Genomic DNA, 23971 nt, shown 5'->3' with positions numbered 1-23971 from the left:
AGCGCTTTGGAAGCTCTGACCTAGGATGTGTGGTCACACTTGAACAAATCATCGATGCTGAAAACAAACTATACCATACGTACATCCGTTGCTAGTAGAAGATGAGGTCTTGCCTTTGTTCCCTGCTGCGAGCAAGGAGCTCCACTGCTGGGAACAGCAGAGCAGATGTGCTGGGTGCGTTAGCTCATCGCTGACCAAGCTGCTGCTGTCCTGCTGCCATGGAGAAACTAAAGGGGATAGTGGAGCGCATTAGACCAGGACACTGGCAGGAGGGGTGGTGGGGTGGGTGCGAGCTCCTGGGGAGTGCCAGGCACAGGTCCTTTCACCCATGCTGCAGGTGGGACAGGTGCAGAGAGGGGCTGAGGGAAAGAAATGCCCGTTTTTCCGGAGGAGACGAGGAAAGCCTGGCTTGTTTAGCCTAGCAAATGAGGCCTGAGAGGGGATATGATTGCAATCTGCAAATACAGCAGGGATATAAACACTGGAAAGGGAGAGGAGCTGTTTAAGCTAAAGAACAATGTTGGCACGAGAACAAACGGATATAAACTGGCATGAATAAACTTAAGCTGGAATTCAGACAGTTTCTTCCCTAAATGGAGTGAGGTTCTAGAACAACCTTCAAATGGGAGCAAGCCCCCTAACTGGCTCTTGAGGATATATTGAGGAAGTTTGTCATGTGCTTGGCTGTGGCAGTAGGAGGTAAGGCTTGGTGACTCAGGAAAAGCTTTTCCATACATCTGAGTTAACTGAATATAGATTTTCTGTGCTAGTGTTACTTATTTTTAAAATCTGACATTCAAAACTGGCATAAAAATAAAATACTTGCTTTACAATTTGTATTACTACTGAGAAAGGGTTGCAATGTGCTCAGCAGCCACTTCCTGAAATGTTTTGCAAGTTAGTTTTTTTCTCTTCCAAAATAATAAGTGTGGGCTTACAGCTGCATCCAATTGTGTGGAAATCCCTTTTTTAAGTCAAAACTGTGCAAAAGGAGACTATATGTTAGTATATGTGTGTGAGCTGTTTGAGATTCTTATCCTTCAGGTTAAAGAATGATCTGCAGAAACCCTTTTTTTTTTTACTATTGAAGTAATTAATAAATCCTCTCAAAAAAGGAGTTTTTGGAGGGGCTGTATGGCAGACCGAGATGATGTGAGCTGAGACCAGTGCTCCAAGCTATGCTGTGACTGGAGGACTGGAATAAATGGGTTTAGAACAAGTCTAGTTCAGCTAGTTGTGCATAGGGTTTGTCTCATTTGCTGTTATGCAGGACAGCTGAGAGGTATCTAGCCTGGTGGTTGCAGTAGTTGAACTAGTACGGAAGTCCGTACTAGTTGGTTCTAAAAATATTGTGTGTACAACAAAGACTACAACCAGCTGCGGATGCTGTGTGATGGATCCTATGGCTGTCAGCAGTACCTGACTGTTTCTAGGAGATGTAGTAAGTATAGAAATGAAAGAGCAGCTGTGATGGGCCAAACCAAGGGTTCATCTGTGTAGCCCAGTATGCCACACAAGACTTGAGCAAGCCATGTGGTGGCTGGTTTCACCTCCAAGCAGCACCTTGGAGATGCCTGTAAGAGCTTCTGCATTGTTTCCTTGCCCTGTGACAGAAAGTGGTCCCTTGCCATCATGAGGGATGAGGAGCTCTTGCAGGCTGATTTATACTTGGGGCTAATCTGTCACCCACTGAAATCAAATGTGAGAAAATTAATCGAGGAGAGGTGGAAATGGGTGCATTTATGATGTGCTTCATTGTCTCTGTGACTCACATCCTTTTTTCACGGAAAAGGAGACCTTGGGATATGTATATCTAATGCATGAGGCTTTAGTTCCTCTTCTGTCTCCTCCAAAGACTCTTCCTGAGCTTATGGGTGTTTTTTTGATTCATAGCTTTCCTATCCGCCAGCCTATGAAAGAACAGGATCTTCTTGCCAGCTTCCTCCCGCCCCTGAGCTGGCCACAGCTTCATGGGCTGATGGGCTTCAGACTTGATGGGCAGGATGCCAGCACCTCTGTGCAAGTTTCTCTTTCCTTCTGTCAGTATAGGTCTGGGCAGAGGACTAATGGCTGCTGTCCCCAGAGCTTTAAGGAGCAGAGGGTGCTGTTGGGATGCTCTGTGTGGTGTCCTGCTTTAGTTTCCTTTTTTTTTTTTAACCCTTCACCTTCAGCCTGCTCCCTTTCTTATCTATTGTCTTCTGCAACCTTTTTCTTTTTGTCCTCTCTTTCTTGGGCATCTGCTTACAAGGAAAAATAGGAACAGGATGACCTTATTCAAAACCTCCTCCATAGATGCTCTCGGAGCCTCTAGCTGTTCTCAGCTTGGGGTTGCCAGAGCTGGGTGCAATCTTTCCCCATTTCAAAATGTTTGGTGGCTTTCGGTTCCAAATGGTTCTGTGGTCTGTCTGCAGCCCGCTGGGACCTCACTGCAGCCTCCACGGCCTTTGGCCAGGAGTGCTGCTTGGCTGTGGGTCTGCTTCTGGCTGTGTAAAGCATTCCCTCTTCCTGCTTGTTAGCTGGCTTCCTTCATTTGGCGGCTCTTAGCTCTTGTGTGGCAGGGATGGTTAGTGAGCCTGCGTTATGCCACTCATGATTTTGTGGGTCTCTATCTCCCTTATCAAGTCGGCTTTTGACCTTCCTGAAGAGTTGCCTGCTCAGATATTCTTTGTATGGAAGACATTCCTGACAGCAAGCGTCCCTTTCCAGGAGTCTACCCTGGTTCTACGTGTCCTTTTAGGATGTGAGGATCAGGGCTGTATACAGTTTTCAACATGTAGGTGAGCTTTGGGGCTATACGGTGGCATAACCATGTGTTGTTTTCTTAATGATTTGTAGTGTTTGATTTGCTTTTTGGACTGGTAGTGAGTTAATTTCATGAATCTGTGAAATTGTAATGTCAAGATGTTGCTCAGGAGTGCGGTCAGTTTGGAATCCCTCAGTTGTGTATAGCCACGGTTGTGTCTTTCCCATGTGCATCTTCTTACATTTCTTGTGTTTATTTGCATTAGCTTCCCTCTGCAGTGTTATTGACTGAGTCTCCCAGGGTTGTCTGGAATTCCTCACATCCTGGCCTTGCTACCACAATGCATTTTTTTTATCATCAGTAAACTTCCTTAAGTCACTGCTCATTCCCCTTTCCTTGTCTCATGTGAATGTGTCAAACAGCCAAAGTCTAAGCACGGGTTTCTGCTGAACTTCATTTGTAACTTCTGTTTGCTCCAAGAAGAGACCGTTTACTCTTACCCTTACCGTGTTTCTATTTTTCAACCATCTGTCTCTCCACATAGGATCTTTCCTCTTGCCTCTGCCTAGTTTCCTTAAGAAAGCCCTTAGTTTTTGGTAAGGGACTTGGTTGAAGTTCTTTTGGAAATTCAGATAGGTCAGAATGAATGGGTGTACCTTGTCCATGTTTGGCACTTTTGAAGAGCTCAGAAAGGTTTGTTAGGCAGGGTTTCTCTCCATACAAACTGTACTGACTCTTCTCCAGCAGTCTGTTTATCCAGGTGACCAAATTCTCTGCTTTTATCATTAGCATCAGTTGAGTTAATTATTAGCCCAGTAGAGGTGTTAGGCTTTGCAGCTTTGTACTTCCCTGGATCCCCACTGAGACTGTCGTCTCGTTTGCCGCTTTCCATTCACCTTCTGCAAAGGATGTTTCAAACAGGAGGTTGCAGAGCTCTGGCAGAAGAATTTGACTGAAGCATTGTGGAGAGTGCCCTGGGATTGCTAATGGGCACTGGTTTAGCTGTGCCTCATCTGAGAGGTCCTGGCTGCATAAGCCTGTCACCAAGGGTATAAGGGCAAACCCCACAGCGAGGTGACTGGAAATGAATGTAGGAGCCTGCCCTGACAAAGACAGTGGATGCTTGGCCTCCATCACCTACAGGATGATGAGTAGACCCTGTGTGGTGGGTTTTTTTATGCTTTAAAAAGATCAAACTTGATTTAGCTTGAAATCTAAGGTGAACCTCTAAATTCTGTCCCCTACTGTCCAGTCCATTTTCTTTTTCTAGCTAAATTGTACTGAGCTTCTGTCTCCCCTGAAAATGTGATATTTGTTTGGGTAAGCATTTAGATGGTGATTTTTACTGCTGAAAAAACTTTGCATCTGTGTATAACACTGATTAGTGCCTTTTTAAAGTGGACTGTGTAACAATTGGGATGATTAACTAGATGCAGATTTCTGCCTCTGTCAGTAGGCTGCACTGCATTTGATACTGAACACTGATCTCAGATGAATGAAGTCAGATGCAGTTTACTCTAGGATATTCATGAATATAAACTACTAACTTAAGTAGTACTGCATTAAGAGTAATAATATGTGACAGAGGAAGGCTTGTTATAAAATAAAATATGTCAATTTTTTGCTTCTGATCTCAATACCACATAGCCAGTGCCTGTAATTCTGGCTTGTTTTACCTTATGAAGAGTGCTGCTGCTGTAAAATACTTTAAGCAGACTCTTGGCAGACTTACATTTGACAGTTTAATATTTTGGACTTCACGATTTAAAAACCTCTGCTAAAATCTCAGTGGTGTCCTCCTGTAGCTATGCCAAAATAGAGTTGTAACCCACAGATTTAGTCATCTAGTTCTTATTGTTTGGCTGTCCTTTTTTTCTGTAGCAATCTTTCTCTCTTTCCTTTGTCGTCCTTGCTGGATTATATTGCACCCCAGGTAATATATCCCGACAAGCATCAGCTCTGCCCGCCCTTGGGAAAACCCTCCTGGAAGCACTAAACATGCTTTGCTATGATATGCTTTTAAGCAGTTTTGCGGTGTGTTTAGTTCTTTTGTTGAAGGTTGTTTTTTGTTTGTTTTTTTTCTCCTTTAGTGCAAGTGCAGTTTAATTTTCAAAGGCACCAAAAGGAATATTTCTAAACCACTTCTGGAGATTTCAAGTGTAGAGTATGTGTTCAAAAAATAACCCTTTGGTTTGATATCCGTGCTAAAATGTGTTTCATGCAGGATTCTGTTAGTCACAACTGATTATTTTTTTTTTTCTTATATCTATTAGCTGGTTATGGAGGGAGGTTTCCTGGTATAATTATTGTGTGTAAAGGACAGATTCCAAAGGGAAGGAAGCTGGCAGGCACTAAGTGTTCCCTACCTTTATGAATTAACTTGTTTGAACAGAAGAAACTACCATAAACTTCACATATTTTGTTGTTGTCTGTTGTAGAAACATGTCATTCCTTTGCAGCGTTCTCGGGGTAGAAAGCCCTCCAAACAGTTATTAAATGACAATAATTTGGTGTGACTAATACTGGCACAAATTAGTTAAGCCTTTATTGGAAACCTGGTAAGTATAATTTCTCAGATGGGTTGCAGGGAGATGCTGCTGGGTGCTTACTGGCCAGCTGCCTAATTCAGCAGATGAGGAGCTTGACATTAAGCCATCCTATGTATTTAATATAGAATTTCATTATAAGGAACTGGGAGCAGTAGTTTGGGTAAATGACAACTAATTCATTGTTCCCGTGTTTACATTTGCCTTGTTAATTCTATTTGCAAGGAGGATTATTGTTAGGAAGGGATGTTTTTTAGCAAGGTATTGAATTGTGTAGCTATGGAGGAAGCTGTGCGGAGAACCAGCATGAAAGATGAAAAGGAATTGCCAGGAAGAGAAATAAGGAGGAGGGTTGCTCTCACACAGAGAATTCAGTGCTTGCCGGATTGAATTCGGATTTAAACACAGCATAATGGAAAGATACAGTTTAATTAAGTTGTTTAAATGAGTTGAAGATATATACATATAGGACGCAATCTATGAACTCGCAGAAAGATTCATCTGGAAGTAAATACAGTGGGGAACCTGGGTGTTTGTGATACACTTGATGTTAAGGAAACCTCCAGCACTACTAACCTTGTCTCATTAGCATTCTGTGTGCCTTGTATGTGAGCAGGAGAGGCAGGATTGCCATGTGGTCTTTCCCTGATACCCGTCTGGGTGTAAAACGGTTGGGAAGCATGTGGTCTCACCGGGCCAGGCACCCAGGTGGAGCGGCACGCCGGGGGAGTCCCAGCAGTTTTGTCGTGGGAAGCTTCTGTTTGCCTGTGGAATGGCTGGCGCTGGATGTGTGCTGAATCCCTGTGGTGATGCTGGTCAGCAGGAAGAGGCATGAGGGTAAAAGAATTAGGACAGAGTTAAATTTTGGTAACTCCCTTTAATAGAATGATGTAAAGTATTTCAAAGGAATGAAAATAATTTATGCAAAAGTTTCTTGCTGTTTTTTCTTCCCTCTTGAAAGCTTAAGTAGCCATTTTTCCTGGGTGTATGAAGCTGTTTTCCCCTGACACAGGAAAATGTAGGAAATGGACAACAGGCAAAGTCTGTGTTGCCATACCGGGAGAGTTTGAGGTCTGTTTTAATGTCTTCAAACATCTGGGGAGAAGCCCTGCTGCTAGGATAGAGGGAGTCCAGTGCTGCGGTGATGGAGTGGGTACCCGATCTCCGGGGAGGCAGAGGGGCAGCGTGGAGCTGACGGGGGCTTGGAAAAGGAAATCCAGTGCTAGTCGAGATACCGTACTGTAGCACTAGCCTTCGTCCTGCCTTCGTCTCCTTCCTCTTCTTCCTGCAGCTCTGCCCCCTCCTCTGCCATACTGCAGAGTTACCTGCGCCGGTGTTTACCACCCATAACGGTCCCATACTGCTTCAGTCGTGTTGCTGAAGGAGTGTGCAATGGGCTGGGAGAGGAGCGTCCGCCCCAGGCTGGGGGAGGCAGGGTCGGAGGCTGGGCTGCCCTCGCACAAGGCCACCGGCCGCAGGGGCCCGGGAAGTGCGAGGTGGCACAGGCGTCACCCGGCTGCTCCTTCCCATCGCTGCGGCGTGAGCAGGGCCGATCGGGTAACTGTAGGCTTTGAAGCCTGTTAAAAATGTTGATAGATTAAAACCCCATCGTAATGATATATAATTTCACAAGATAGCAGCGCGCCATGGGTGTGTGCTTGTGTGAAATGCCAATACCCCACACAGATTTTCTGTTAATCCAGGCTAACAAAATAGTGTTGTACTCTATGTTACTTACTGTTAGATTCTTCTCATGGTGTGAGATTTTTAGAGGAAATTGAAATGTTAAAAAAAATCTTTGCCCTTTTAGAAATAAAGTTTTACACTGATACTGTTTTTTCCCCAAAACTATAGATGTAAAAGTCAGCTTAAAAATACAACAGAAATGGAATATAAACTGATAGGTAAAGAGAAAGGGGGAAAGGCTATAAACATAATTTCACTTGAATCTAAAAGATAGTGAGAATTGCCTGCTTGGGAAAGAACTCGTATTTTTAGAGTCCTGTGGGAGCCTGCTTGCCTTTTTTTCTTCCCCCCCCCCCCTTCAGGAAAACAGTTAAACCACTCCCTTTACTGATGGTTCTCACATTGTTTCACTAACACATCTGTGTATGAAAAGCTGCATGTATTCAGGCAAATAAGATTTTTTTTTCTTGAGGAGTTTGAGGTTTGTTAGCTTAAAAAGTTATCAAATATAAGAAAAATGTTTGATACTTGTGTATTTGAAAAGAGAATCATTAAAAAAGAAACATGTTTTTGATTATTTGGTGTTTGCTTCTCAGAAATGTTTGAGATTGGACTTTTCATTAGGTAAGCTTGTAGGCTTGTAAGATGACTACCCAAGGGTATTGAAATAACTTGGTGACAAAGCAATGTTGGCTTTAAACGTGCTGTTATTTAAGCATGTGCAAGAGCTACTAGTAAACCATGCTTGACTACATAAATGTGTTTTAACCTTATTTTTATAATCTTTGCATGCTGTTACATCAGCTTTCATCTAACTGCATTTTTTACCAATTCTTGGCATGTCTAAACTTTTTAGTAAAATATCCCGTATGTTTCACTTTGATGCAAGTGTGGATTTAAACTTGGGTAAACATGATGGTCCTATATATGCCAAAATATAGGAGCTTCTCTGGTAGAGGCATGTGGGCATTTAGGGACCAGTAATTCTTTTTTTGAAAACCAATATAGTTATGTCCTAATGTGATAAAGATGGTGCTGTTTGCCAGGGAAGCTGCATAAGTGGTCCCTGGGAAATGTGTCGTTGTAGCCTAACAGCATGTTGATACTGTGATGCCCTTGCACTGCAGTGTAACTCTAATGGAAGACCACAGAAAATTCGGGTATTCTCAGTGAGGGATCTGTGTAGGGAAGGGGTATCAAGACGGAGGAAAGGGTATCAAGACGGGAAGGGGTATCAAGACTGGGAGGCTCTCAGGTGTGTCAGTGAGCCTTGATGGCAAGGAGGTCCTGGAGTGATGGGACCCTCAGAGCATCGTTAAAGGTTTGTACCTCAAGAGGGAGTCATGTTTCAGTTGTTTCCTGACCTGCTTTGGGCTAAAAATGAGCCAGCACTACCCCAGGCTGGTTCTGAAATACAGTCTCCATGGTCTGGTTTTGGCCAGCCAGCGTGTAGCAACAGATGCAATGGTGTGATGTGGTTTTACTTATTCATTTTTTGAGCAGACAAAGGGGGTCCCTCAGTACTTCCCCAGTCCAGCCAGCAAGTAAGGAGATGATGCTCTTTCTTCTCTCTCCTTTCCGACACGTACGCACATGTTGCAGTGATGGGAACAGCTGACAGGCAGATTATGGCGAGGTGCATCCCTAAATTTGTGACAGACCGTGCTGGCAAGAACTGTATAAAAGCGTTTCCCTGGTAGCGGTGGCTCTGGTGACACTGGGAGTCCCAGAGATGTGGCAGCCGAGATCTGCCTCCGTTCTTGCCTTGCAGTAACCTGGAGGCTTTAATGAGCAGACCTACCGTCCCAGGCTCTGAAGAGGCACAGGAGTTGGTGGCTGCTCGCTTGCCATCCTGCAGCACAGCACTTCGGTCTGCTGCTGCTAAACCAGCAGGTAGGAGTGCTAGCTGGATGGAAAACATTTTGTGGGATTTATGCAAAATAAATAGCTAATTTTACATGGGCGAGGCTGAAATTCTTCTGCTGCACCTCCTTCCACAGCAGAAGAGAAACCCGCCTTCCTCACAGTGCTTGTCTAAGTTTTTATGCATGTGCAAGGTAAAACGATTACTTTCCTAAATTTAAAGCATGGATCCTCCTTCCTTGAGTTCTCATAGATGTAGAGATCTATACCGCTTTGAAAACCCGCCTGAAGACAGATAACCCAAACTTCTCTGAACCTTCCCCAAAAGGTTCACATCGAGGCATTTGGCTGGCTTCTCTGCTTCTGCTCTGTGCTTCTGCATAATCCTTGAAGTGTAATTATAGAGCTGGAAAAAAATAGCACTTGATCTGGTTGACAGTATTCCAGCTTGCACTAGGACTTAATTTAAGAAATATGAGCTTCTGCTACAAATCAGAAATTTGAGTTTGTAGCACCTTAATTTTTGGCCCGATAAATCCTATTACTCCTAGAAAGCTATTAAAGTTCATCTCTTAAGTCCTGAGGATGTTTTAAATCTGTGGATTAATTAAGTCACATGTGTGCCAAGGTTTAAAATAAGACTGCTAACCCACATAGCATGCTGACGGTAAAACCAGAAGTGGACGGTATGGAGCTGATTCAGGATACACTGAGTGACTGATCCAACTTCAAACCTAACTAGTGTTGAGCTTCAGCTCCTGCTGCCTATACTGCTTTTGCTGCTGTACAAGGATGGAAAATTCATGGGATGCTGATGTTTGTACTGGTATCATTAGTTCTGTCAAACTAATGGGGTGAATACTGGTTGCACAGCGGCATCGGGCTCTTGTAGGGTGTTCTTGCTTGGCACGTGGTTTTAGCACGTCCTGAGTTTTCTCTGCTGCTGAATGTGCATGAGAACTTCCTCAAGCAGCCAGCCTTCAAGTGGGGAACTGGGCTTTCCCCATTTTGGGGTTGCTCTTTGAACTGAGATTGCAAGCAAATATATTTGGCATGGGTAAATGCAGTGTGTTGTTATGGCAGGATGTGAAGCCTCCTTGCAGAAGGTGAGCTCAAAAGGAGACGTTGACATTCTAGATCCATCATGGTAGAGGATTAAGCTGAGTTTGCTTAGATTTTAAAAACTGATGGATGAGGTGCTCTAAGGAGAGTGATGCACATACCCTGTGATTCCAAAATGAAGATACTGATGCTCCTAAAGGCTGACTGAGGAAGGGCACCTGCCAGAGGCCTCAGATGGAGGCAGGAGCTAGCACATAAATAGATGAAGAGGAATTTTAATTACACAGAGGAGTTACATGATGAAATGGGCTGCAAAATGCAGCAGTAAAATATGCCTAAATCACTTGCATGGAATTAGGCACGAACCTTGAAATAAAACTCTGTGGAGCAGTGGGGAGGCATACTCTGTACTAAGTACAATATAAACCCACTTAAAAATGTTTTCTAGGTTTCTTTCTTTCCTCTCCTTGTCTGCTTTAAGGACAGGCCTGGGTTTGTCCTGAAAGATTCTAAAAGTAACTACATTTGAGAATAAACATGTTTTGTTTCACACAAACTGAAGTTTGGATCTAGGAGTTTCACACACAAGCTATGTTCCTTTGCATTTTCTTGGGTGTTCCTAATATAGTAGCGTCTGTAACTTCTACTATTTGTAATTCAGAAGCGTAAGCTAACTCAGATGTCTTCACAGCGCAACAGGAAGTTTTAAAAGGCCTTGAGCGACCCCGTGCAAAGCTTGTCAAATGGCCACAGCTGGTTGGTAAAAATGGACAATTAAAAACTATTTTTTTCCAAAGGGTTGTCAGTTGAATGTGGCAGTCTCATGGATGAGCTGTGTTTCTGAAAGAACCTTTTCTTCCAAGCAGAGCAGTGCACACATGAACGCTTGGCTCTTCTGGAGGCTAATACAATCTGAGGTGGAAAGTATCTGCACACCATATGGAAAATAGTAGTAAAATTATTAGTGCTTTTGAAATGGGTGTTTTCATAGTTGTTAGCAATAACTAGAAAGCACCATGATATTTTCAGCTGAAGAAAATGCTTAAACTTAAAGCAAAACAGTTCCTTTAAAGGACCTTCAGTTGCAGAGAACCTCTCAGTTTTGCAAGGTGAGAGTAATGCAGCTGGAGCAGATTAGTTTTACTAAGTGGCTCCTGAAGACTGACGGAGGCAAAGGACTGTAGTGAAATAACAGTGTGGATTTGATCCCCTCTGATGAGGGGCAGGTATTTACAAAAAAAAAAAAAAAGGCAGCTCTATTGGGAAGTCTAACTCTAGCACTGTTATCTTAAGAGGCACCAGAGATGGCTTCAGAAATTGAACTGTTATTGTAGAAAGGCAGCTCATTGTAAGAATCGAGGTCGGGAAACTTGCTTTCTTGCTTCTGAGCAGGAGTCATCTTAGGAGACTTTTACATGCTGGTTTCCTTCCTATGCTCATTGCTATTTCATGGTATAACAGTTTCTGTGTTTAAAACAATCTTTGTCTTAAAACTAAAGAGCAAAGTATTTCTAATGTTAGCATGGGGTTGGCAGCTTTTAATTAGATGCTTTAAATACAAAGTTAAGAAATGGCACGCCGACAGGAATTTTTAGATCTACTAGTTTTCCTGTCGTCACATGGATTTCTTCACGTTAATCTAACTTTTGATAATTTCTCCCCTGACCCAGTTACTCTTTTTATGCTGTCCTTTCCACATCGAATCAGGCAAGCATAAACATTTCATGTATATTAGAAATGAGAAGTTTTGTCTTCAGAAATGAATTGCAGGCCACTGTGGAAGGAGAGAAGGGAGACAGCAAGTCTTGTCTTGACTGCTTTTTTCCTGCATCCTAAGTGAAATTGCATAGGTAGATGCTGTGTTTAGGTCCTGCCACTGTGATGGGGTTTACACTGTCCTCAAGCTGTCCCTGAAGAAAGCTTAATCACTTCCACAGTGTATTGTAACAGTCCTAGTTAGGTTGCTCAGAGATGTGACCTACAATAATAAAAGCTCATGGGGACCAAACAACTTGCAGAACTGGAGAAGTGCAGAAATGGTCTTAGGAGTGGGCCAGCCATGGTCAGAGCTGCCCAGATGTCTACCCTGATGTCCTCAGCTCCCTTGTCTCTTAAGGCACCTCATGCTATCACGAGGTAGCTGGTGTGTGATGTTAGACCTGCTCCTCAGCCTCGCAGATGAAGTCGTGCTGTCCTCCCTGGTGAGGAGGTGTCCTCCCTCAGGTGAGACCAAGGCTGACTTTACGGCTGAGGAAGCCCTGCACGAGAAGCGCAAAGGACAGGCAACGTGTCAGGGAATGTCACCCCAAAATACTGATTGCGAGATGTGAATTTCTTTAACCGTATTAATTTTTTGAACTGAAAACTTTGGATGCAAGTTGCCTGTTAGTAATGATCATGTTGCCAGAGGAGGCCTGTTGTTGCCACCGTTCAGGCAAGCAGCACGTTTTGGATTTCACTCCTGTGAGATGATGGTTGACTGCTGGCCCATGTTGCGGGAGCAGAAAAAAGGATTTCGGTGAAACTTGTGCTAGACATGTTTCAGCTGGGATGCCTGGCCTTTGGGGCATGGGGGTGTGCACCTTGTTTGCTTCCATGGCTCTCTGAAATCCATGGTGGCCCTTCTGAATCAAAAGGATTGTCATCCCAAAATGCCTTAAAAACAAAGGTGAGAAATGGGGTGTTTCCAGTTGTTGATTTCACCCCCCCCCCTTAAAAAAAGAGTGCTTTTTTTGATGAAGAGTAATTACCTTTTTCATTTTCTGAGTAGGGCCATTGGCAATACAAAAGCAACTAGTCAAATTTTTTTTTTTTTTTGGTAGGGTAAAAACAGGAACTAGGAGTGATGATAGTATACCAGACTCTTCCAGGTTGCCTTTATCAGAAGGGATCTCTTTGTATATTCACTGGTAATCGTTATCATTTAGGTCCTTCTGTCTTTTTCTCTAGAGGAAACAAATCTTACTTTTAGTCTGTATCCTGGTTTTGTGTAAATCACTAATTGCTCTTCTGTTTCGTTAGGCTGTGGGTTGCCACCAGGTTTGGGATCATAATATTATTATTATTAAGGAACTCTGTTGGTGTTTTAATTACGTGTGCTGCACTTCTGAGCGGTGTGAAAGGGATGTTACACACTGCCGGGGCATCCCAGCAGGCGCAGTGAGAATAATACTTGGGATTTTTTCTGTGACTTTTTGAGGGACTGCAATTAAGACTAGCACGTATATGGAAGTCTTCAGCATACAGAGCATTAATTGCTGCTTCAAATGAACTTGGAATATATAGTCAGTAGAGCTTAAATCTGCTGAATTCAGCCTCATGCTCTCAGATATCAAAATTGGCTTAAATTTAGTGGCTTAATTTCATGTCAGCAACCCCTTTGTACAAACATATACTTGTGTGACTCAGGACAGCTAGGTGGGATAGCTGAGGGAGAGCGCTGTGTGCTGCTAACGGAGCTGGAAGGTCTTACGTGTCCCTGCCCCGGCACGGAGCGACTTAACACCTTCTCCCAAGGCTTGTAGCGTGATCGCCCTGGCTAATTCCCAGTGTTGGTGGGTGCTGGTGTTGGTTATAGAGATAGAAATGCTGTTGCTCTGGATTAGGTATTGTATAAAGAAGAGAAATTAATGGGTACATTTTGTTAAGGAAAATGTGAGTTTTCTTGGGGTTGTTTTTCCTGTTGTGAAGGAAAACACAAACTTTGAATTTCTGTTTCTTAGCAGACTGCTACTTCTTGGAGTAAGTGAACCAGAAGCTGTAGGAAATGCTTTTATTTTTTGGGGTGACTAAAGATTTGTTTATTCTCCACATACACATCAGCCCTGTTTGTAGTGAAAGAAAACTTCATGGGGTTTTGGGTGGTTTGTTTTTTTTTCTTTTAACCAGATTTTAGACTTCTGCCCTGAGCAGTGGAGTATTGTGTTTGCATTCTTTGCTTATTTTCTAGGAGACCCCTAGTCCGGGGAAGGCAAGTGATGGGACATGGCCACAAAAACTTTAGCAACCAGAAGTTAAGAATAATGCGTCTTTTGCGCAATCTTGCTCGTATATGAGATGTTGCAGACATGTGGATGTATCAACCCATTATATAGTGTACTGTAGAAGTCTTATCTAGGAAGAAATTAATCATTTTGATAATGAGAAGTGAGAAAGATAATTTTAAACCCAGCTTGATATAGGAAGGCTCCTTATTCTGAACATGTGCATTGGCTTTCTCCCAAATAGTACCCAGCATTTTGGGGGGAGATGCTCTGGGATTTGTCTCTCGTTTTCTCTGGTCTTTCACAATTTCCTTTCCAGCTGCACCTCAGTTTGCCTTTTTTGATCACACTTTTTCTTTCTGAAGTCATATAGTACTCTTCTTTGTGCTCATGGCTCTGGAAAAGCTCATTGAAATGAGACTTTGCTAATTGTCTTTGGAAGTGACACTAAGGATGATTGGACTGGCTTACTCAGCCTGAGAAAGGAGAAAAGTGCTTTGTAGTTCCTGGGCTTTGGACTGCTCGTGGCTATGCAGTTTCCCAGTCTGTGGGTGCAGCTTCCTATTTGGCTTCTTGGGTCTTACCAGGAGGAGGATTCAAAAAGCATCAGCAGTGTTTTGATTTTTCTCTTGCTTGCTGCAAAGGCTTTGGCAAGGACCTTACTGTATACATAATTATAATAACAGTATGTTAAATACACAAGGTTGCATAATATATTTCTATTTATTAAATGCTATCATTACCTGAATTTAGTTCATAGTCAGGTTGTGTGTAACCTGAAGCCCCTCAGGTTTGGGGCTTAGTTTGTGTTTTATAGTTGTCTTACTTAAAAATACCAAACACCATCTAACCTCCCTGATATTTTTTTTTTTTTTTTTTTTTAAAAAATGTCAGTGTAGCCCTACTGTGGGTAAGTGATTGTATCTTTGAAAGTACTGGTGGGGAAGGGTGAGCAGTCCTAGGAGCAGTGTTAGGAGTTTCCTGCTACCAGCCTTACACAGTTTGTGGTAGGTAAGTTAGGAGCTGCCTGTTCCATCTCCATCCCATAAAGACAGGGAGCGATGATCCAGGTAGTGTCTGTTCTTGCTCCTTGCAGACCTGCATAGCAAATGAAGGCAGGTCTGTAAGGTAGACAGGGAAGATAGTAAAGCAAGGATGAGGGATAGCCTCCCTAAATACTCTACAGTATATAAAATCTTCACAGCAGCAATTTGAGATTTTATATATGGAGTCATTGGTGAACCTTTTATTCAAGTGGTAAGCTCTGTCCTGTGTTAGACTCAAAGAACAGTGTAGGAAGTATGTTTTTCTTCTCTAAAGGAAGGTGTTTGCCACCCTTGTTTATGATGTATGCTACTTCTAAGTAACCCATTGGAACTGGGGTGAGCAAGATAAGACTGACTGTGAGGAGCAGTGCTAACTTTGGGTCTCTCATGGTCAGGACTTAAATATGGCATTGTGCATGCTTAATTCTGTAAAAGATGTTGTTTCCAGTGTCCTCAAAGACCTTCGGATCTAAATGGCTTGGGATGCTTAAGTTACGACAGGAATTTTGATGTTCTGGGAAAACATTTTTACCTGCCAGAAAAATATTTTGTCCATTTTGCTTAGCAACATCTGATTCTTCAGCTTTGCTTTTGTATTTTAAGCAGTAATTTAATGCCTGCAGAACTTTGATTTTGGCCTGCTGATGCTAATGGGGTAGATGGGCTGAAGTGTTTTCCTCTGATATAAGTGCTGCCTGAATTGTGTTTGAAGGGCATGTCACTTTGTTCATATGAATTTATGCCTTCTCCCTCACCAAATACTACAGCATCTTGACATGGGATTGTTTGCATCCTGAAGAGCTCAAGTCAGACAGACACAGTTTTGCTTTTGCTTGAAGTATCTGGCTTGCAACTGGTTTGGCTTTAGGCTGACAGTGTCTAAGGACCAGCCAAGTTGGAGCGCGTTTTTGCTCTTTCCTGGCAGACAGTATGACCTTTGTAGTTTCAGGATATTGTTTCTCAGCTGTGCACTTTTAGTCCTACTGGTTCAGCTGGTACTACTTTAAAATTGATATATATCCAAGAACCAAGAAAAACTACTTGTCTGATGAGGGGAAAATGGAGACTGAATTAGACTGGTGAAATGTTGAGGTCAAAGATATTCTTTGCTCTTGACATGTAGCATGTCATGTAGATTTATATTCTTGCTATAAAGAAACTGCAAAACATGAGGCAAAATTTCCAAAGCTAAGGATTTGTTGATTTTGCTAATTTTTTTTTTTTTCTTCCTGAAACAGGCTGCAGTATATTGTGAAGGAGGGTAGCTGTGTTTGGATTCAGAAGTGTTTAGCAATTGCTTACTGGCTGCAGTGGGTTTGATACAGAGCAGCATTCAGAAAATGCATGGCTCTGCGTTGAAGGCAGGAGCACAGCAGTGGAAGATTACTAGTGGGTTTTGTACATGATTAAACGGGGGTAGAGGCAGGGAAGCTGTGGCATAGAGCAGAGGAGGTGTAAGCACATGTGCTGTTTGGCCCTATTTCAGTCTGCCTTGGCAGGTTGGGCCATAAACATCTTTCCTCCATCTCCCTTTTTGTGTTTTGCTCCCTTCCAAGGAAAACGTAAACTTGTGGTGTTATTTGAGGTTTCTCTGTAGAGGCATTCCTTTTAACTGCAGTCAGGACAGAACACCTTCCTCCCCCATGGGTAACCTGTAGTAGCATTGGTCGTGTCCCCATATGACCAGAAACATAGAGAAAGATTAATAAAACCTTTCCTACTGTACAACTGTCTCCGCCAAGTTCAAATGGATGGGAAAGTTCAATGTGGCTGGTGAGTTCAGGTGTGTGTTTTTTTTTTTTTTGGCAAAACAAATAATTAAAGGTTGCTGTTAAATTCTCTTAATTTTCTTTTTAAACCCTCTGGTCATATCTAACTGCCTAACTTAAGTAGTGTTTTTTTGTGTTGTTTGGGGAAAGCATTATATTTAGAAAAACGCTTTACTGTGGAACACTTAACATTATATGAAAAAATAGTGTTTAATGACCAATAAGGTGATTTATGTTGCTAAGGCAACCGTATTGCAAGACATCAGAACAAACAAGTATGGGTGTTGTGGATTTGTGCTGCAAAGGCGCCTGTCTTCAGTTCCTGATGTAACCACATTGTGCTTAATCACAAAAAGATCTGTCTATATTGGCAGTGCTGTGGAATTTAAGACGTGCTTTAATGTATAGTTTATGTGAGGATTCCTGTGTATATTAAATATTTGGTAACTGTGCTGATGTGTTTTGGGGAAAAAGTGGAGGGAGGTGGCTTGAGTAATGTTGTGCAGTTGATAGTAAAATAGATATGTGTCTGTCTTTTCTTACTGAGTCATAGATTTGAGATGTAGGTGTTCCCAAGGCATCGCTTTCCATAGCCCCGGGGAGATTTCTCCACCTCTGTTGTTAGCACTGGTGTTACGAGTGCAAGCTGCAAGCTAGTGTTTGGCCATGTAGATAACTGCCATGGTAGATACATCTGTAGGGATTGTGTGACATCGAGGAACTGGCACGAGGGAAATTTGTCTGGCTGGTTGTTTGTTTACTTGCAGCTCAGCTCCTCTTTTATTATAGATGGTTAAGACACGAAAAGACTTCATAAATGACCTTGAGTCAGTGCCAGGCTGTTTATTCTTGAAAGATTAGCCAACAGATTGTTTAAAAACTTACAAACAACAAGAAATTAGCAGCCTGGCAGCCTAAGCTGACATAAGCTTCAAATAGCATGTGCTTGGGAGCATTTCTCCTTTGCCTTGTCAGGATAGACACACTTTACAGTGGGCATTATGCTTCTGGCAGGATTTGCAAATGCATCCAGTCGTGTTGGGCTCCCGACTCATGTTGCTGGGGTGTTTTGTTTTTTTTTCCCCAGAGTGCCTTTAGCTGCCTTCAGCACCTTTTTATCAATCTGGCCTTACCACGGTGTGGAAAACAGGAAGAGTTGCATAGAAAGTAGCTGTCTAGACTTCTGATTGAAGTTGCTTATGTGTTTCATCATCCTCTTTTCCCAGCAGGGATCTCTTCAGCCAGCGAGGAGGGAAAGCCCACCAGCTCATTTGCAACGTGAGAGGCTGTGCTGTGCTGGAGAAGTGTTCCCTGGTGCTAAGTGGGGGCTCTTTTAAGTTGAAATGAAGAGACTTTCTTGAAAATGTAAGTTTCTGGGTCGTCTTGAGTAAAAAGAGATGACTTCTTTTCTAAACTTACCTGATGTCCTGAAATACGTGCAGTTAGAAGTTTGGTCAAAGTTGTGATACATCAGTACATTTAAATGAGAACCACCAAATGTTCATGGATGAGGATTGCTTTTCATGAATTTCCTGTTCAGCTCTTTAAAAGCATTGATATTGAGATATTCTATTTCCACCTCTTTATTTTCCTTAATGTAAAAGTTCTTATTTTTATACTGTGGTTTTTTTGTGTCTTGAAAACTGCACTTTTAGTTTTAAATGAACTTACAGTAACACAAGTCAAAACAAAAGGCTAAAAATTTCCTTTCAATTTTTTTTCTTTTTTCTGTTCCACTTCTTTCCAGACTTCCTCCACCCCGCTTCTGAAGATTTAAGGCAGAGAAGCTGGGAGAGGTTATAAAGTGAAGGTTTGGGGATTAGCTGTAGGCATGGCCATCCCATCTGCAACGATACAAGAAAGGTGCTGCTGTTAGCTCTTCCAAGAGCTAACTCCTAAGAGTTGTTGTGTCCAAAAGAAGTGTGACTCGGAAACCTTCAAAGACCTTATTCAGCCTAAAGGCAGTATGTAGTTTTAGATTTGTGCTCTTTTTCAAGAGCTTCAGGACCACATAACTGAGAGCAAGTGGTAAGAATATGTGGAGAAGTCAAGTGAAGGATAACGTGCATCTCGCTGGAGCCAGCTGCACTGTAACTTGGTGCTATCTCTTACCATTAAAAAGCAGCATGTGGCATCCTTGGTTGTAAAAGCTGGTTGTGGAGGAGGACTCCGTTCTGCTTGGTGTTTTTTAACTGAGGACATGCATATTTAATGGTTAAAAGAGCAATTTGGGAAAGATGACACTTATGTGACTTCAGTATCGTGCAGTGTTGGGGCAGCTGTGGTTTATCTATCTCTGACATGAAGACGGTAATAGCCTTCTTAACTCGAGTAGTGGTTGTGTAAATTAGTACTTCAGAAATTCTTATCAACTGTTAAGATAAAAGATATGCTGTGATTAATGTGAATTACTGTTGAAGGAATAATGATGAGATGAAAACTGGAATATCAGACACCATTTTAACTTAACAGTGTGGTTTCTATGATAAAGACACATAAATCCCTTCACATGAAACAAATCACAGTTTAGGAATTCTTTTAAATATTTTAGCTGGTTTTGAATATATATTTACATTTAAAAATACTTTAAATTCTGAGACGAAGTTTTCTTCTGTCTCTGTGATGCTCTGTGAAATCCTTTGAGGGAGAAGGGAGGGAGTGCTTAGAAAGCTATCTCTCTCTGATGTTAAAGAGCTTCTTAAAAGCTAAGCTGATAAAACCCTGAATTTGGGTTTTGGGAGTTAGTGTTCATAAGGTAGGAAGAGTTTTATTGAAAAGTGAGTGATTGCACAGGGCCAGAGGTCAGCTGCCCTGGGGTGCCCTTTGGTCCCCAGGCATACTCTGCGGCCGGAGATGGGGCTGGTGGGATGCTGCTGCCCCGGCTAGGGGCTGACCGCTCGGCACGGCCACTCACGCTGCCGAAGCCCCTCCTTGGTGCTCCCCTCCTAGTCAGCATACCATGAAGCTGAACAAATTCCAGTGCTAGCCAAGCTTGTAATCAATTAGGCAGAAGGTGAAAAGGATAAGGAAGAAAAACAAAAAGCGATAGCTGGGCATGAAACATCAGCAAGGCTTAGTTAAGGGCCATATGATTGACAGCTACTCGGCATCTTCATTTGTGTGTGTGCAAGCTGGGCCAAGGCTTCCATCGCATGCCCTGCAAAGACTAACTTGATTGTGTCCCCACGTCGAACCATTTTTTACACACCCGAGGATGTCCTCTGCTTCTAAAATAACTGGTCTGTATCACTGCTGTATCCACTGTGGATGTTTACCTTCCCCTTGCCCCTCCAAGAGCCTCTGGTCTGAACATTCAGACTAAACCTGATTTATTCAGGTCCTTTAACTTTGTTCTTACTTGGTTTATATCGGCAATTTTATACAGCTTTCTGAGGAGTTGTGAACTCCTCTCACAGTTTGTACTCAGCATGCCTTTTTTTTTTTTTTTTAAAGGAAGTAAATGCAAAGGGCATGAATGGGACTTCAGAAACTCTTCTCCAGCCCCTGCTGTGGCTCAGTGTGAGAGGGGAAAACAAAATCTGGAGTGAAAAACTGTTATGGCAGCAGAAATAATTTCTGATTGAGACTTGTTATTCAGATGCTGCTTTCATGTTTCCTGTTTCAATCTCGAAAAAAGCCTGTGTATTATATGATGAACTAAATGGCTTTTTAATAAGTGCATAACTGGTATCTCCCAAACTCTGTAATTTAGGCACTTATGTGAATAATAGCACATGATGTATAATAGCATGTTGCCTTCAATTTTCCAAACTCTGATAGAGAGGGCAATGATGCACAAATGTATAACTTAATTAGGTCTTAATTTTTAGTACTTTGCAGCCCAGTTTATGCAGATATCTCTATTCGTATTGCGGTGCAGTTGAATTACTGGAATAATCTTCTGAGCAGTTAGGCTGCTCAGTTATGATTGCAGTGAGTCTGCAGAGGTTAATAAATGAAAACTCCTCTAGATTTTAGTTTTCTTTTCATTGAGCAAAGTGTGCTGGAAGGCACAGTTGGGAAAAATAATCTTTTTAACTAATTGGGTTAGTATACAAATGTATACTAACCCAATAAGTTAATAAGTTACATTTGTATACTAACACCTAACACAATCTCTGCCCGTTAACCTTCTCTGATGAAGCTCTGCCTGCACAGCATGGTTTATGTCTGAAGGGGAGAGTTGGCTCCTAGCATCTGCAGAAGACAGCTGCCTCATGGCTGGGGCTTTCCTCCAACAGGTCGGGCTCTGAGCATCTTCCTGCAAGGGACCAAATGGTTCCAGTTCCCTCTGCTTTCTGTGCAAGCGCCGCTGCTGTAGAGTTGCTGCATAAAGGGGACTTTCACCCCATTGTAACAGAGAGAGCAAACTTTCACACTGTTTATGGAAAGGACTAATGAGGCACCTCTATGGAGTGTGTTTGGCCTGGGGTCTGTGAGCATCTTGGGTCCTTGTAGTGGGTGGGATTTTAGGCAAGTCCAAATGTTCTAATTTTCAGTGCTTTTGTCCCCATTTTTCCTCCCCTCCCCCTCACCCGTCTTCTAGGATGCTGTCCACAGTGAAATGTTGAATGCGGCGATGTACAGTTTGCCATAGAAGCAGGTACCTGTTTTCCCATTGGCATTGCTTGGTTTTGCATCACCCTGCTTCTTGCAGGAACATCCTTTTTTTACAGCTGAAGCATAGGTTTTGTGCTCAGACTGTACATTGTGCTTTCCTATCCTTCGTTTGCAAGTGCCTGTTCTTTGTTCCAGGCACTGTGTTGCTGTGTAAACACACAGGTTGCTGTGTAAAAGTCCACAGACACCTGAAAGATGTCCTGAGAATACGAGCAGACCTTTGGCTGTTCTGGAAAAATTGAAATTGAATTGAAAAGGTTACTATTTTCATCAGGAGAACGCTAATCTTAAGCTTACATGACAAGCAGCTCTATTTGTATGTTTGAGTATAGATAGCTGTTGTTGGGGAACTGGTCTCTATATACATGCACTGTTCCCTTCAAGTCTTTATTTTGCTCTGATATTTATAAGTCTTAAATGGTCACCTTCGATATACCTGTGAAACTCTTAGATCTGGACAAGCTTTTTTTTTCTGCAAGCCATTAACTGAAGTGAGTTGGTCTACTAGAAAGTAAAATCTAACACAGCCCAGAGGTGAATGTAGAGGGGAGCAGCGAGCAGTGAAATGTGCTTTCTGTGACTGGACTTGATGAGTTTCTAGGGGAAACAGCAGAGGACTTTCAGTTGCGTCTCCTTCACTGAGGACAGTCGTCTTCCAGCTAGGCAGACTTGTTAAGTGTTGGTAATTCACTGTTCTGCGGGAGCAGGTAGGAAAGAAGGAAGGAAACTACAAGCTACATCTCCGTAAGTATTTTACAATGATTATGTGTGTACGCAGCTCTGTCATTGGCATGGCGCTCCTGTAGCACCTTTACTGAAATAATTATTGATGAGTTATTGTGATTACTGATATTCCATCCCTCACTGAGGATTATTGAAACACAGTTTGTTGGATAACTGGAAGGTAACCACTGAGCTTTTTTCCAAGTGCGGAGTGGCTTTCATCACATTTAAGGACTTAATCTCAATGATACTGATACCAGGAGAGTGAGAACCTGGTCCTCATCTTCCATTCGGGTAGAGACGATGACTGGGCCTTCAGTGGGGAGAGAAAGTGAATGGGTCTGCACAGACTAGAATGGGTTACTTTTTCCTGGGCTTGTGTCTTGGGCCAAAGAGACTTTTAAAAGGAGACTCTGTGGAGAAGGTGAGATTTGGATGCGCTGGAAGAGGTTACCCGCTGGAGGAGCTAATGTCCTGGAAAAGCAATGGCTTGGACAGCAATACTGGTTGCTCTCCTAGCACATAAAGGCAAATGACGTGACAAATTTTGATGGTCTCCAAAGACCTCTTAGTTAACTCTGAACACAAAGAGATTAATCACACTTGCCTGGCTTACAAAATGGCAGAAAAAGGCATAAAACTGTTATTTTTCTTCAGTCGGGAAGAAATTCTTCTGTGTTTGTCTCGAGGGCAGCAAGATGCTTTAATCTAAGGGCTATTGATTTATCTAAGCTTTGAGCCAGGACACTAGTTCTCTGAGAAAATAGATCTTTTCCCACACATGACTCTAAATATATGCTTCCTGAGGTGAAGGGGTTGTGAAAAGTCTTTAGCAGCACATGCAGTACTGAGAAAATCGTTAAGGAATGTGTATGTTCCTAGATGCTGAGTATGCAATTTCTGAAACAATTTAAACTTTGCATTATGTAGAGGGTCCTGTTGCGTTTATTATGTATGGAGTGGCAAGAGGAGGAGGAGAGCTCTGTGGCTGAGGTAGATGGCTTCCAAAAAGGTCTGACAAATCTCCAGATGGAAAATGCATCAAAGTGTCATCAAAGTCAATATTCTAGAGCTATGTAAGAGGTGGGTCTGAGATCAGAGAGTGTTCAAAGGAGAGCTTCTCTCTCTTCCTGAGTGGTAGCCAGCTCTGCAAAAGTTAAGCCTTTCTCTGAGCAGCTGTTGTGTGCAGTTCATGTGGGGCTGTTATTCCCACTTGCACGAGGACCAGAGGCTCCAATGTGCTGGGCCTTATGGTTGTCTATATGGTCTTCTTTCTGGATCCTGTATCTTTTTGGCTCTTGGAACTACGTGGTTGGTGCTTCCTTGTTTTCCCAATCAGGCTGTGAGAAAGGCAGAGATGAGATTATAGGGCAGGTAGAATCATGGAATCATAGGATGATTTGGATTGGATTGGAAGCGACCTTTAAGGATTGTCTAGTCCAACCACCCCCCTGCCATGGGCAGGGACATCTTTCGCTAGGTCAGGTTGCTCAAAGCTCCATCCAACCAGACCTTGAACACTTGCAATGATGAGGCATCCACATCCACACCTTCTCTGGGCAACCTGTTCCAGTGTCTCGCCATCCTCATCATAAGAATTTCTTCCTTATGTCCAGTCTCAATCTACCCTCTTTTAGTTCAAAGCCTGATCCAGTTTCAGCAGGTGCTGCTGCTCCTCTGCAGGGCTCCTTTTGCCTGGTACCAGAGCCAGACCCATCGTGGAGTGAGCTGCATCTATGCCAGATAGATGGTGTGTTGTGTGCTATTTGAGACTGTGGGGATTGTCAGGGTGGATCAGACCCCATGTGCCTCTCTTTCCACTATCTTGTCTACAACGTGTCAATGTTGTACGTTTCCAGAGGAAAAAGTAGGAGCATCTCTGTTTTTTATGGAGTAATCTCTCCCACTGTTGTTTTGTCATGGTCTGGAA

The 23971-nt window shown here is 42.7% G+C and overlaps 1 protein-coding gene across 9 annotated transcripts in view; it reads left to right on the top strand.

The window, feature by feature from the left end:
• The window catches only part of APBB2 (amyloid beta precursor protein binding family B member 2), a 215238-nt gene that overhangs the window by 2058 nt on the left and 189209 nt on the right, over positions 1 to 23971 (top strand). For 7 of the 9 annotated variants that reach the window (XM_068402953.1, XM_068402954.1, XM_068402950.1 and 4 more), the window contains exon 2: positions 17928 to 18063. The exons of 1 other annotated variant lie outside the window; for it this stretch is intronic. The gene's annotated coding sequence lies outside the window, so the exon portion shown is untranslated. Of the gene's footprint in view, positions 1 to 17924; positions 18064 to 23971 lie in introns of all 9 variants that reach the window. One more of the 9 variants, XM_068402951.1, reaches the window with a different exon arrangement.

The sequence above is a fragment of the Nyctibius grandis genome, chromosome 6 (genome assembly GCF_013368605.1).
Source record: "Nyctibius grandis isolate bNycGra1 chromosome 6, bNycGra1.pri, whole genome shotgun sequence".
Lineage (NCBI taxonomy): Eukaryota > Metazoa > Chordata > Aves > Nyctibiiformes > Nyctibiidae > Nyctibius > Nyctibius grandis.
Note: the sequence above shows the minus strand (reverse complement) of the source record. Positions and strands in the feature narration are given on the sequence as shown.